Source organism: Globicephala melas, chromosome 8 (assembly GCF_963455315.2).
Source record: "Globicephala melas chromosome 8, mGloMel1.2, whole genome shotgun sequence".
Taxonomy (NCBI): Eukaryota; Metazoa; Chordata; class Mammalia; order Artiodactyla; family Delphinidae; genus Globicephala; species Globicephala melas.
The window spans coordinates 24,818,638-24,831,983 of NC_083321.1; the positions used below are offsets into that span (position 1 = coordinate 24,818,638).

A 13,346-nucleotide genomic window follows, 5' to 3' on the forward strand; every position below is an offset into this window, starting at 1 on the left:
CCAAAAATAAATAAATAAATAAATAAAATTTTTAAAAAAAAATGGTACAGAATTTCTGTCTTAGCCTAGTGGAAGGGCTAAGCATATATACTGTGAAGCATCAGTTTTATACCCACTGCAAACAAAACAGCAATGCCCCATTGTTACCATCTCTATTTAACCTAGCTCTAGAAATATTCGTAGATAACTATTTAAGAAAAAATAAAGTGCAAAGATAGTGAAGGAAAAAAAAAATGGAAGTATCAGTATTTCCAGATGACATGTTCATGTTCCTAGAAAATTCAAAATTAACCAGAAAATGACTTGCTCAAAATTGTGGATATAAAATGAATCTTCAAATATCAATAACCTTTGCTTATACTAGTGCCAGACAGCTTAAAAATAAAAAGTCAGGGAAAAATGCTATTTGCAATAATAATATAAAATGTTAAATTCCTGCACATTCATTTAACTTGAGATGCACAATGCTTAAAGAAAATTGTAAAACTCTGTTAAGAGAAATAAAGAAAATTGGAATAAATGGAGTGATGTTCCCTGTTCCAAGGGTAAATTTCCAACTTCCTCTGAAAGAAAGAGGAGGAAGCAGGGGGCTGGGCATTTATGGGGGACGTGGGATGAGTCCACGGGCTTAAAGGGGACAGCTAAGGGCATAGAGATGGTTCAGTTGGTAAAGATGACTACATGTCCTATGTTGACACAAATTAATCCATTATCTACTAAGACCTGTTGGAATACTTTCGAGAACCAGACAGATGAGTAAAACTCATCTGGAGAAATAAGGAATCACAGACTTTTTTTGAAGAAATGAGGGTGGATCCACCCTACTGGACTGTAAACTATAAAGCCGCAGTCATCGAAATTGTATGCAGCTTCACTAAAAACGAGTATCACTGGGGCCTTCCCAGGTGGCGCAGTGGTTGAGAGTCCACCTGCCAACACAGGGGACACGGGTTCGAGCCCTGGTCCGGGAAGATCCCACATGCCGCAGAGCAACTAAGCCCGTGCGCCACAACTGCTGAAGCCCGTGCACCTAGAGCCCATGCTCCGCAACAAGAGAAGCCACCACAATGAGAAGCCCACACACCGCAATGAAGAGTAGCCCCCGCTCGCTGCAACTGGAGAAAGCCCGCACACAGCAACAAAGACACAACGCAGCCAAAAATAAATAAATGTATTAACAAAAAAACAAGTATCACTGGTCTGACATACACTTCAGAAACATAATTCAAACTATTAAAGGAATGTAAAAAAATTACATATTAGAAGCAATACAAAAGTGAAAAAAATAACTACTGTTAAATGCCAACTTAAATAAAAATGATTTGTTGTACCTTAGGTCCTGGTGATACAAAATAAATTTCAAACAGGGCAACGGATTATGTATTAGAACTACCAGAATTATATTAGAAATGAAAAATGAAGATGAGAGAATGGTCTTACTATTAAAGAAATAAAAGAGAAAAGATCAACGGGTTTGAAAAATAAATAAATAAAAAGTAATGTGGAAATAGGACAAACATAACTGATAAAACTTTCACTATTCAAAAATAGTATGTATAAAGAACTGATATAAAAAAAAAGAACTTATATAAATATATACAAAAAGCCCAGACTGTATTCATTAAGTGGGCCAGAGGAGATGGTTCACTTAGCCCAAAGGAAATGTAAACAGAAGAAAAAGAAAAAAAGAAAGAGAGAGAGAGAGAGGAAGGAAGGGGAAGGAAAGAAAAAAGGAAAGAAAGAGAGGAAGGAAGGAAGGAAGAAGAGAGAGAAAGAAAGGAAAGAGAAAGGAGAGAGAGAAATGTACCATCCCTAGGCATTATAGCAAAACAAACTAAAATGACTTAAGACATAACTGCACACATTAAACTAAAATAAATACAAATGGCAAAATTCAATGCTGGTGCAATTATACAGGAAAAAAAATATGTTGGTGATGGTAGATTTAGTGGAGGATGGTGTCGTTGCCATGTCCTTTAAGTAGCAGCAAAGGCAGATTGCTCCTTCCACGTGATATCCTAGGAGGTAGCTGGGCTTCTGATGGGAGTGGCACATGGCTGCCAGGGAACAGAGCCATAAGTCCAGCCTTGCAAACAGTGGCCATCCCTTTGCAGAGTCTGGCAGGGGGATCTAAGAGGATACGGAGAATAGAAGAACCACTAACTTTCAAATGGGCCACACAGATTTGGGAAATGAGCATCTTGTGGTCTTCATGGGGACTGAAGACCAGAGATCCCCCAAACTTATGAGGAACCCCTTTATACACATGCGCACAGCAGCATTCGTAACAGCAAGAAGGTGGAGAAAAGCAAAGATCAACTGGCGACTGGGTAAATAAAGTGAGGCATATCTACACAATGGACTGTCACTCAGCCATAGAAAGGAATGAAGTTCTGATAAATACTACAACATAGATGAACCTTGCAAACATTATGCTAAACGAAAGAAGCCAGTTCACAATGGACTACATATTGTATGATCCCATTTATTTAAGTGTCCAGAATAAGCGAGTCCATAGAGACTGAACGTAGACTGGTGGTTGCCTAGGGCTGGGAGGGTTGGGGGAAAGTAGGAGAATGAATACAGGGTTTCTTTTTAAAGTAACAAAAATGTTCTAAAATTGTAATGCTTGCATAACTCTCTGAATATATAGTCACTGAATTATATACTTTCAAGGGTGAATTGTTTGGTGTGTGAATTTTGTATCAGTAAAACTGTTGAAAACCACACACACACACCATTAATAAGAACCTGCCTCCAACCCTGATAAGTGGAGGCCTACAGCCAAATTTAACTCGATTTAGGAAAATAAGCTAACAGGATGTCTCTTGTAGCCCAGTCTTTTGAAACAAATTCCTGCCTGCTAAACATATTACAACTTCTAAATGGAGACCCTGGGTAGAGTTCTCAGCTCTCTTCTCCCACCCTTGCTTGGTCCTGACAGTCCTATCTTTTCTTCTTCTTTCTTTTTTCTCTTTTAAAATAAGTCTAATTCTCTACCAAACTGGGCCAGTATTGGCTCTTGTTTTCCCTCCCAACAATTCTGCTAAAAACACACATCTCAATTCAATGTTCAGACCTAAGGTTATGCTCTTGACAACAGGAGAAAAGGTTTGAGAATCACAAGATCTATTATGCCAGTACAACTGAGAGCCTTCTCATATCCCCCCGACGCTGCTTTCATTTCAGATTTTCTAATTCAACTTTTAAATTTCCCACTGATTCCCTATTCTATTCCTGGCGCTTCCCAGCCTTTCTCTCTGGCTCAGCCACTTCAATGACCAGCTTGTCATCTGTGTAGCCCAGACCTCCTGCCCAATGCTGCCTTACTTTTGGGTTGAGGATTTATTTTCACTCTTTGCCAACCTCTCTCAATCTGGAAGCCCCCCAACCCCATCCCTGGACAAGCCATTCGTAAATTCCATATCCTGGCTTTTCTTCCTAACACTGGCCAATCCCAGAGGAGGAAAGGCCAGGTGGCTGCTCCTGGGTGGTCTGTGTGTGGCTTGAATGCCCTCTGGCCTTGCCTCAGAGCCTCCCCAGTCACCACAGGGCAGCTGACAGCTACCCCAGGACACCCCCTGACACTCCAGACCCCAGCTGGCAAATCCACAGACCTTGGCCATCTCCTCTCTATCCAAAGAAAGGCAAAGAGGACAAAGACATTACAAGGTTCACTCCTGAGAAGGAAAACTCTGAAGTTCTGCAGATCTGTATATGTCCCATATACATCTTTAACTGTGTTGGATTCAAATCTGGGCTTTGTCATTTACTAACCGGTGGCTTTAAGGGACAACCTGCTTAGCCTCTCCAAGTCTCAGTTTTCTCATTTGTGAAAATGGGGATAATAATATTGTGTGGATTAAATGAGATGATTCGAGTAAAAGGCTTGGGACTGTGGTCGTTCTATCAGTCCACCTAAGGCAAAATCATAGATTACTCTTTACCTGAAGGACGAAATAAAAAATCCGCTGGGAAAGATGCCATTACTCTCTGTGACCGGCTCTTCAGAGGACGGAAACCGAGGACTCCCGACCCGCCCTCCCTCGGTGCTATGCAGCCTTCTGCAGGCAAAGCCCATCAACTTGGAAAATCTGCTCCATGTGGTTATAAGAGCTCTGCAAAGCCTGAGAAACCTCTTTCTCTCTGTTCCTCCCCTCAACCAGTTCAGGTCAATCTGTGTTTTTCCCAAGACAAAACTGCAATCCCTGCAAGACACAGCTTTACAGAAACCCCTGCCCAGGCTGAGGCGGCAAAGCCAGCTGTGCTGGTCAGGCTGGAACAAAACTCTCCCAGAGCCCTGTTAGCATGGCTTCTGCTAGCAGCTGCTGCCGTGGGACTGCAGGTGCAATTGATACCATGTCATCAGTGAGTTCAAGGTCAGAGGGATCTGCGTGCTGAAGACAATGGCTTTAACTACTGTTGGGGATTTTTCCCCTCCTGTGCCCTTTTATGCTAGGGAAGTAAATCCCAGAGAAAAACTCAAGCCTTGCCCTTCTCTGGGACAAGCCAACACCCTCCCTGGCTGGACCCCAGCCTGTTGTCCAAATGTGGCCTGCTCGTCTAACCTGTATTTTGCAGGTTTCCAAACCACGAGCTATTTTAGCAGATCAAGTGCTCTGTGCCCCTGGGACTATTCCCTGTTTCCCTGAACTGAGACAAAGCCAAAATATGTTCCTGCAGTGACACGTGTGTGCATGTGTTTGTGCATTTAACCAACATTTACTACGACCTACTGTGGGTCAGGCACTGTGCTCGGTGAGAGGGAAATAAAGACAAACAACACAGTCCTTTGAGGCGCTCGCAGTCCTGGGGGTGTGAGAGGGAACAGGTAACTGATGACCCTGGGCGGGTAGGATGTGCTCAGGCCAAGGGACTGCAAATCAGAACACCTCCCATGGCCCTGGGGCAATGGTTTCCAAAGCAAGTGGCACCTTAATGCAGCTCAAAAAGTGAGGACCTAGCCAAAGAGAATTGTGCACAAAGGGATGTGAGTTCTTTGCGTGTGCATGTGTCCCTGGACACCCCTCCCAGGCACACTCCACCACAAATTGTTCATCATCATGGTGCCTTTCTAAAAAACCCCACATTAAACATCTTACATCTTAAAATTCATTGTGTTCCATCGCATTGGACAGAAGGTCGGAGAGAACATTTGTGTGAGTCATACTTCACTGGATTTCTACATCTTGTTAAATGTACATTCACCCTTTCTGAGGTGTCAGAGGCAGACTCCCCAGCTCCCTCCTCAGTGCACTGGGGGCCAATCTACCCAGTGGACACTTTTCCTCCCCTTGGGCTCAGGTCCCACTGAGGAGGCTGTAAGGAGACTCCTACACAGACAGAGCTGACTGGGCTCCCTTCTCAGCTCCGATGTGTGACTGCCTTTGCCCTGGTTGCCGACCCCAAGCTGCTAGAACTACAGTCTGGACTCCAGCTTACTGGCTTGAGATCTAGAATCTGCATTCACTCATTCATTCATTCACTTGATTAATTATTTACTGAGCTCCCACTCTGTGGCTAGCACTGTTCCAGGTGCTGGGAATACAGAATCGAACCAGGTACATAGGTCTGCTCTCATGGAACCTGCATTCTGATGGAAGAGACGGATAGAGAAGCAAACCAGCAAGTACACAAGTAAGGAAATAAATGAGAGATTTTTATGTGGTGATAAACTCTATGAAAAAGCAAAGATAAAACAGGGTAATGCATTTCAAAGTGACATTGGGAGGAGGTGCACAAGAAAGGCCTCACAAGGAGACATCTGAGCTGAGACCTGAACAATGAAAAGGAACCAGCTACGCAGAGATGGGCAGGTAGGTGCTAGCAGGCCATTGTATGGAGTCTGGATTTCATTCTAAGCACAATGGGAATTCATTGGAGAGTTTTAAGCAAAAGGGTGACATGATCTGACTCATGTTTTTAAAAGATTACTGCATCAAACGTGTTCAGGACTCGGGCTTCCCTGGTGGCGCAGTGGTTGAGAGTCCGCCTGCCGATGCAGGGGACGCAGGTTCGTGCCCCGGTCCGGGAGGATCCCACATGCCGCGGAGCGGCTGGGCCCGTGAGCCATGGCTGCTAAGCCTGCGCGTCCGGAGCCTGTGCTCCGCAACGGGAGAGGCCACAACAGTGAGAGGCACGCATACCACAAAAAATAAATAAATAAATAAATAAATAAAAATAAAAGTGTTCAGGACTCTGGCCCTATAGCATCTACCTGTTCCTCCTTTTCTCAGATAACCTCTCTGAACTTGACTTTTGCTGACTAGACCTGAGGTTCTCTCTAGTCCAACGTCTGGCCCCAGCCTCTCTGCTGCCCACACTGAGAGATGGGGGTGAGCCTTCTCAGTGAGCACACACACCCCCATTCATTCCTCTAAATGCCTTATTCCCTAATCAGCATGGTCTGCATGCTCGTTAGCCGACTGCCCTGATTGCAGAGGAAACTTCTCTTTCAACAAAACTGCACTCTCGTTCCCTTTAACGCCGTCAGCCTGGCAGCTTGCCCATCTCAGCTCAGTAATAAATTTCCTGAGTGGCATTCAAACTTGCCGTCTCTCACACAGGCTGTCACTCTAGCCAGTTGTGTGGGGTTTCCAGATTTTACAAGACCATTCGGGTGATGTGGAGCCAAGCTTCTCAACCAGGGATAGACACACCTGGGGACTTGGCGAAGTTTCCAGATGTGCCCCAGCCCACTCTAGATTTAGTGAATCACCACCCAGGGAGGGCCAGGATGGAGGGGGCATGGAATCTGTATTTTTTTTAAGTTTCCCAGGCAATTCCGACATGCACCTCTGCTTAACAGCCACGAAACTGCAGAGAGATAGGCTATATTTACAAGCTCACCACGGCAAATTCTTATTTTGAACAAGGCTAAGGAAAAAATAAATAAATACACATCCATACACTAACAGTCACAGAATCAGAAGAGGAAAAACTGTCGCCTAAAAAAAAAAAAAAAAAAAAAAACAACTGTCTCCTGCTTACATGGATCAGGACTATATCAGGAAGGAGAAGAGGAGGTGAAGAATTATGGGTTAGTGAGTATATGGAGCCCTGACCCTCTCTGCTCAGAACATCACTGCAGGAGAATGAGACGCACCTGCTTCTTCACTCTCCTAGCTTTCAGTGGTCACAGCTCTGCAGCAGCAACCGGCAAATCCACACACACAGGGTTTTCAAAACCACATGCCCTGAAGATGCATATTCTTCCTGGCTTTCAATTCCCTTGGATATTCCCCTGAACATGTAAAATCTTGCAGCCCTCCTTCATTAAAAAAAAAGTCTACAGCACCAAATAATTAGAATGCCCACACCATTTCTCACATGAGACTGTGTATGAGGATGACAGGCCCCAAGACCCCCGGCCTGGAAAAAACAGGACCAAAACAAACAGCAGCGATCAGGTCGCAGCCCGTTTCATGTGGCAAGTATTCCTGAGCCCCTATTATGTGCCGGTTTCTATGAAATACACTTCACCTATGTTATTTCATCTAATCATCCAACCCACTCCTTGCTGTGGTGATTATTGTTATCTCTCTCGTACAAATGAGCAAGCTGGGAAGCCAGGGCAGGGAAAGGGTTTCCCCAAGGCACATCACGCCTGCCTGAGTGCAGTATCGAGCCCAGATTTGAGTCTAAAGTGGGTGTGCTTTCATGTCGCTCTTTTAGTAAAGAATCGCGACATAAAAATGACTCAGCCTTGCGTCCCTACCCTCAGGTTGTTCACAGAAGAGCGATGGGCAAGGTAAACAGGTATGTGACTACGGTATAGAATTGAAGGTGATCAGCGCGACATGGTGAAACGTGAGTCCTGGAACCACGGGAGACAGGCAAAGCAGGTCCAATTCAGGACAAATTTAAGGCTTCACAAACAAGGTGACGTCTTAGTTAGAACTTCCCAAAAGGAGATAAGCCTTGACCAGAGGAGAAGCTAGGAAAAGTTACTCTATGCAGAGATTATACAATCAGCCAAGATGTGGGAAAGAGGAACATGTTCAGGGAATGGGGGCCAAACCGATATGATTAGAAAGGAGCATGGGTAGGAGACCAACAGGGTGGTGAGCCCTGAATGCCATGACCGGAAGTGGGGACTACGTTCTTTAGGCAAAGGGTATTACAGAACACTGATGGCCAAAGGAGAGGGGTGATAAAACGGGGGCCTTGACAAGATAACTATAGTCTGGTCACTTCCAACTACTGACAGTTCGTCTCACCAATGACCCTTCACACATGCTTTTCTCTCCCTTCCTTCAACGCTGGGATGATTCCTAAGCAATCCTTAAGACTTGCCTTGGGCATCACCTCCTCCAGGAGGCGTCTGTCCCCTGTTCTCCAGAGATTGGGTTGGGTGCCCCTCCTATGGGCTTCCTCATACCGAATACTGACATTGAAATTTCTGTTTGCTTCCTGTCTTTCCCACTAGACGGAAGCTCCTTGAAGGTAGGCACCATGGTTATTCATCTTTGATTTCCCTCAATTCCTGATTTCTTGGCATGTAATAGATGCTCAATAAAAGCTTGGTGGGTTAAAGCGAACAGCATCAAAAAAGCCCCCAAAGGACACTACAACCACAGCCATGCAAGTCTGAACTGTAGGTGCAGTAAATTCACTTGTTCTTTTGTTCTTCCAACAAACATTTCTTGTGGCCCTATTTTATACCCTGCACCGTGCTTCCGGTTTGGTAATTACAGTGTGTCTGCCTCCCAAGTCACCCCCTACTCTTGCTCCTGGTCACATGATGGAATCCAAAGGCCCTAAACACCAGTTCCCACAGAGCCTCATGAGCCCAAGTCCAGCCTTCTGGGAAGTGAAGTGTTATCACCAAGTCCAGAGAAAGTATTGGAACACTCTGCTTTTAACTAGGCACATGGTCCTTGGAATTACAGTTCCCAGTCTCCTTTGTGTGGCCATATGACTAAGATTTGGTCAATTAAATGTAGGTGGAAGTGTTGTCTGTCACTTCCAGGAAGTGTCCTTAAAGGGAAAAGGCACGCTGTCTTTGTCTTTCTTTTTCCTGCTGAAAGGAATGTAGACGTGAAGCAGAGAGCTCAAGCAGCCATCTTGGATCCCAAGGTGGTCCTCTAAGGACATCAGAGCAGCAGGTTGCAAGGAGCCTGCATGCCAGCTCTGAGCTGCCTAACTCTGGACTTTTTACACAAGAAAATAAAGCCATGAATGTTTAAGCCACTGTCTGGTTGCTTTCATGAAAATGTTGAAGAGGTTCTGATAAGGAATCTAAGGATTCCCAGACTCCCAAAATGTTGGATCCAGGAAGGACCTCAGAAACCTGGCTCCCTGTTCCTTCCTACCAGAGCTCATGTCGGATCTGCACCTGCCTAACAAATTCCCTGGTAGAGCTGACAGACTTTGCTGCGAGTTAACGTAAGAAAGGAGATGGAAAAGGTTTTCTTCTCTTAGCAGGTGGTGAGGAGAATCCCTCTTAGAGAGACATCTGCTGCTGTTGCATAAAGGCTTTGCTGAGCTCCTTGGGCTACAAGTTATATCTCCAAAGCCTGAATGAGGCGTCTAAGAAAGAGGAAAGCTGTTCTGTATAACTGAGCATCAAGCACTAGAGAAGGGGAGAGGGAGATCTGGAATGAAGGGACTGAGGAGAGAGAGAAGAAAGGGTGACTGAGATGGAAGAATATTACCTACCCTGCAGAACTACTCCAAGTGAGCTGCCGATTTTCACTGGCAGTCTACCAAAGTTGCAAAATGCTTGGCATGATTGCATGATTTATAGAACCAACGAGGTGGCTAAGTCTGTCACCAAAGGTGCCACGGGGAAAGAATCTGAGATGGCCCACCCAGCTGCAGGTGCTAGACAGGGGAGACCCTGGGATCACGAGTCTGAGGATGTTCAAAGAAGTTTTAAAAAGGGCTTTCAGCTTCTCTAAGCCATGAAAAGTTGGGGGGTGGTAGTGGTGTTCAAAGACATTTCCCTCAGAATGTAAGAAACCTACTGAAGTACCTGTGTTACCATGGACACCGGAACAAAGGACTGAATCACACTGCAGCAACATTATGCTCAGTCATTATCCCCTCCGTCAGCCACTAACCCTGCCCCCTTCTTTCTGAAGCCAGAATCTTAAGTGGAAATGGAATTCTAGCGATAAAAACTCCATGCAGGGACCCAGAATAGACAAAATGATGTGTTTTTTTTTAAAGCCAAAGAATTCACACTTCTTGATTTCAAAACTTACCACAAAGCTACAATAATGGAGACTGATACTGGCACAAGGATAGACTTACAGCTCAACAGAATAAGATTTAGAGTCCAGAAATAAACCCTTACATTTACGATCAATTGACTTATTTTTTTTTTTTTTGATCAATTGATTTTTTACAAAGGTTCCAAGACCTTCGATGGGAAAGGATGTCACTTCAACAAACAGTACTGGGACAGCTGGATATCCACATGTAAAAGGATGAAGTTGAGAGTCATGTACCACAATGTTCATTGCAGCTCTATTTACAATAGCCAGGACATGGAAGCCACTGAAGTGTCCATCGACAGATGAATGGATAAAGAAGATGTGGCCCATATATACAATGGAATATTACTCAGCCATAAAAAGAAACGAAATTGAGTTATTTATAGTGAGGTGGACAGACCTAGAGTCTGTCATACAGAGTGAAGTCGGAAAGAGAAAAATAAATACCATATGCGAACACATATATATGGAATCTAAAAAAAAAAAAAGGTTCTGAAGAACCTGGGGCAGAACAGGAATAAAGACGCAGATGTAGAGAATGGACTTGAGGACACGGGGAGGGGGAAGGGTAAGCAGGGACGAAGTGAGAGAGTGGCATGGACTTATATATACTACCAAATGTAAAATAGATAGCTAGTGGGAAGCAGCTGCATAGCACAGGGAGATCAGCTCGGTGCTTTGTGACCACCTAGAGGGGTGGGATAGGGAGGGTGAGAGGGAGATGCAAGAGGGAGGAGATATGGGGATATATGTATATGTATAGCTGATTCACTTTGTTATAAAGCAGAAACTAACACACCATTTGTAAAGCAATTATACTCCAATAAAGATATTAAAATAAATAAATAAATATTTAGTAAGATTTAAAAAAAAAGAATGAAGTTGGACTCCCATCTAATATCATATACAAAAGTTAATTCAAAATACATCATCAATTGAAATGTAAGAGCATCAACTATAAAACTCTTAGAAGAAAATATAGGACTAAATCTTCATGACCTTGAATTAGGCAATGGTTTCTTAGATATGACACCAAAAGCACAAGCCACAAAAAAAACAGATAAACTGAACTTCATCAGAATTAAAAACATTTGTGCTTCAGAGGATACCATCAAGAAAGTGAAAAAAACCCCAAAGAATAGCAGAAAGTATTTGCAAATTACATATCTGATAAGGATATATAATTTATATCCAGAATACATAAAGAACCCTTACAACTCAACAAAAAGAAAAATAAATCAATTTTAAAATGAATGAAAGAAACAATAATGAGATACCTCATATATCTATTAGAATGGCAAAAACCTAAAATGTTGACATCACCAAATGCTAGTATAAATATGGAACAATAGGAACTCTCATTCATTGCTGGTGGGAATGCAAAATGGTGCAGCCACTTTGGAAGATCCAATATGAAAAGGCTAACTGTAAGATTATAACTATATGACATTTCAGAAAAGGCAAAAACTATGGAGACAGTGAAAAGATCAGTGATTGCCAGGAGTTAGGGGGGCAAGAGGGATGAATAGGTGGAGCATGAAAGGCTTTTAGGGCAGTAAAACAATTCCGTATGATAGATACTGTATGGTGAACACATGTTATTATACATATGTCAAAACCCACAGAACGTACAACACCAAGAGTGAACCCTAGAATGTACAACACCAAGAGTGAACCCTAACATAAACTACTGACTTTGGGTGATAATGACTTTGTGTTAATGCAGGTTCACCAGCTGTAACAATGTACCAGTCTGGTGCAGGATGTTGATAGTTGGGGAGGCTATGTGTGTATGGGGGCAGGGGGTGTGTAGGAACTCTCCTACCTTCCACTCAATTTTGCTGTGAACTTAAAACTGCTCTAAAAAAAAAAACCTATTTAAAAATATGTTAATGGGCAAGGGATTTCAATTGACATTTCTCCAATGATGACATACAAACGGTCAATAAGCACATGAAAAGACACTCTACATGATCAAACCACCAGGGTAATGCAAACCAAAGCCACAATAAGATACCAAGTCACATCCACTAGGATGGCTAAAATCAAAAAGACAGACAATAGCAAGTGTTGATGAGTATGTGGAGACGTTGGGACCCTCTTACACTGCTGGTGGGAATGTAAAACAGTGCCTTGGAAACTTTGGGAAAACAGTTTGGCAGTTCTTCAAATGAGTAAACATAGAGTTACCATATGACCCAGCAATGCCACTCCTAGAGAGAACTGAAAACATATATCCACACAAAAACTTTCACATAAATGTTCATAGCACCATTATTCACAATTCCAAAAAGTGGAAACAACCCAATCCATCAATGAATGAATGGACGAACAAGGTTACACACACATATAGAACATTGTTCAGCAATAAAAAGGAACGAAGTTCTGATATTTGCTGAAACATGGATAAACCCTGAAAACGGCACACTAAGTAAGAGAAGCTACACACAAGAGGCCGCACAGAATAGGCAAATCCACAGAAACAGAAAGTAGTTGTTGCCTAGGACTGACAGGAAGGGGGAATAGGGAGTGACTGCTGATGTGTACAGGGCTTATTTGCAGGGGTGATGAAAACACTGCAAAATGAGTGAGTGTTGATGGTTGGACAACTCTGTGAATATATAAAAACCACTCAGTTGTACACTTTAAATGGGCGAATTTTATGACATGCAAATTATATCTCAATAAAGCTGTTATTTAAGAAACAAAAACGAACCAAAAAACTTCACTGGAGGACCATTTCTGCCCAGACCCAATACGACCCAGAGCACATCCATGCTCCCTCTTTCAATACTTACTTCTACCTTCCTGGGGATATTTAAAAAACGATTTGTTGATGTTCCTACAACATTTTAAAAAGAGAATAAGCTCAGTATCTTCATTCTACCCAGGACCAGGAAGCAATAAAGTATACTCACGGAGATTACGACGGCACAGAAACCAGAATTACGATCATGTAACGCCATATTTTAGCCGAGAAGAGTTCATTACAGTATATATTTTTAAAGCAGTACTGAGAATGCTAATCAACACTCACCAAATTTAATCTTCTTGCTTCATACATGATGTTTTCTCCCAAGTTTTATTAACCCATATCACTCACCAGTACATAAACGAGGAACACTG

At 43.1% G+C, this 13,346-nt stretch overlaps 1 protein-coding gene across 1 annotated transcript in view; it reads right to left on the reverse strand.

The window, feature by feature from the left end:
• Positions 1-13,346, reverse strand: part of KIAA1549L (KIAA1549 like) — a 282,463-nt gene that overhangs the window by 186,320 nt on the left and 82,797 nt on the right. The window lies entirely within an intron of this gene.